Below are 2,599 nucleotides of genomic sequence, written 5' to 3'. Positions count from 1 at the left end.
AATTTAGTTTAAACGCTATTAGTATTACTATTAGCATTTATAGCTAAATTATCATAATATTAGACGTGTGTGTGTGTGTGTGTGTGTGCGTGCGTGCGTGCGTGCGTGCGTGTGTGCGTGCGTGCGTGCGTGCGTGTGTGTGTGACTGTGTGTGTGTGACTGTGTGTGTGTATAGGCGTTTGTGTGTATAAGTGCGTGATGTGGTCGCGGTGGTCTCGTCCACTCGCTGATATTCTGTGTGAGAGGCCGTAACGACTCCCACTACACACAGAGACTCGCGCCCCTGCAGTTTTATTCGCGTCCTCGCGAAAAAAATATAAAATCTATAGAATCGCTATGAAATCTCAGAGATTTGCGTGGCTGCAAAATTGCAAATTCGATCATTGATGCTCGCGTATACTGGCATCACGGTCGATTTCTGTCAATGCGTGCTCACACAACATCACTGCACGTGTGTTTTTGCATCTCCCACAACGATACGTCTTTAGCTGTGTATTTAGCGTGTGTAGTATGACTGTATCATTGCGATGGTAAAGAAGAAGACGATATCCTTACTGTACTGCGTGTACGAACATGGGCAATGCGGCACCAATTATAACTTGACAGTGATTGCTGCGAAGGCAGCATACATACAGAGAGTACATAATAGGAGATTATTATGTATCTTCTATTATGTACTCTTCATACATACCCTACGACTCCCCCTGAAACATCATATAACAAATAACCTCCCTGCCGGATCCACACAACTTCCCTTTGCTCGAAGTATCATCTCCTAAGCTTCTATAGTGGCCGGGAGAGAGCGAGCAGGGCATTCACAGCGGTGCGGCCTTCCGCGCGCTTCCGCGGCAGCGGCCGGCGAGCTGCATTGACATCGTCAATATCGCTCATTTACGGCTGCGAAATAAGAGGATGGGAAATCCACTCCACAAGCATGGAGAGCTACGTACGCGTGTGCGCGGAGCTGCGGCGGCGGCGGCGATGGTCGAGTGGGCGAGTGAATAAAAACCCGTCGGTGTGCGCCGTGCACAGCGAGCGTATCGCTGTGCGAGAGAGAATTGAAGAGAGCGAGAGAGAGGGAGAGACGGAGACTGTCTCTTTAGAAATTGCGCTCGAATAAAGAGGCGATATCATCAGCGCGCAAGGCACGTGTCGTTGTCAGGGTCCCCGTGTTGTAAGCGACGATGAAAGAGTGTCTGTTCACTGCGCAGGGTATAGATGACGGAGGAGAAGGTAGGGGAAGAGAGCGTTGGGAATAGGGAGCATAGTGCACGGGAACAGGGAGCATAGTGCACGGGAACAGGGAGCATAGTGCACGGGAACAGGGAGCATAGTGCACGGGAACAGGGAGCATAGTGCCACGCGAACAAGGGAGGTCATAGGCGCGAACGGCGAGACAGCGACAGGAGACAAGAGGTACGGTTAGCATCGGTAACAGGGAGGCATAGGGTACGGGGAAGGCGAGCATAGGGTACGCGAACAGGAGCATAGGCAGTAACGGGAACAGGGAGCATAGGGTACGGGGCAGGGACAGTGGAACATAGGGTACGCCGTTACTACGGTAAGCAGGGAGCATAGGGTACGAGGAGAGGAGCATGAGGGTTACGGTAACGAGGAGCATAGTGCACGGAACAGGGAGCATAGGGTAGGGAACAGGGAGCATAGGTTACTGGGACAGTGGACAGGGAGCATAGGGTACGGGAACAGGAGCATAGTGCACGGGGGAACAGTGGAGCACCTAAGTGCACGGGAAGCAGGGAGGCATAGTGCACGGGAACAGGGAACATAGGTACTGGGGACCAGGGACAGGGACATAGGGTACGGTAACAGGGAGCATAGCGGCTACGGAACAAGCGGAACATAGGGTACGGGGACATGGGAACATAGGGTACGGTGTACTTACCGGTAACAGGGAACATAGGGTAGTCGTAACAGGGAACATAGTGGTAGCGAAAGGGAACATAGGGTAGCGGAACCAGGGAGGCATAGGGTACGGCAACGGGAGCATAAGGTACGGGCCAGGGAGCATAGGGTAACGGGAACAGGGAGCATAGGGTGACGGGAACAAGGAGATATAGGGTACGGGAACAGGAGCATAGTGAGGGCGAACGAGAGAGCATAGGGTAAGGGAACAGGAGAGCATAGGGTACGGGGACAGGGAGCAATAGGGTACGGGGACAAGGGGAAGAGGGCACCGGAACAGGGAGCAGAGAGCACGAAGAACATAGGGTATGGGACACGGGCAGAAAACTATTTTTTTCGTCACTCTCTCCTCCTCTCCTCTCTCGGCTTTTCTCTGCTTCTGCCGCTTCATTCCTCCCCTTCTCTCTTTCTCTCTCTACTCTCTCTCTCTCTCTCGCTCTCTCTCTTTCTTTCTCACGCTCTCTCTCTCTCTCTCGCCTCTCTCTCTCTCTCGTCTGCTCTCTCTCTCTCTCTCTCTCTCTCTCTCTCGCTTCTCTCGCTTTTTCCCCTCCCTCGCTTTCTCTACTCCCCCGGTCTCCTCTGATTTCTCTCGTTTCTCTCCTGCTCCAAGCTGTCCCCCCACGAAGGCCATTCATGCCTGCGAGTTAGATCGACCGGCAGCTCGCAGACGGCATGG

The sequence above is a fragment of the Priapulus caudatus genome, unplaced genomic scaffold (genome assembly GCF_000485595.1).
Source record: "Priapulus caudatus unplaced genomic scaffold, Priapulus_caudatus-5.0.1 Scaffold1339, whole genome shotgun sequence".
In the NCBI taxonomy this organism is placed as follows: domain Eukaryota; kingdom Metazoa; phylum Priapulida; class Priapulimorpha; order Priapulimorphida; family Priapulidae; genus Priapulus; species Priapulus caudatus.
The sequence above is the reverse complement of the archived record's forward strand: the minus strand, read 5'-3'. Positions refer to the sequence as shown.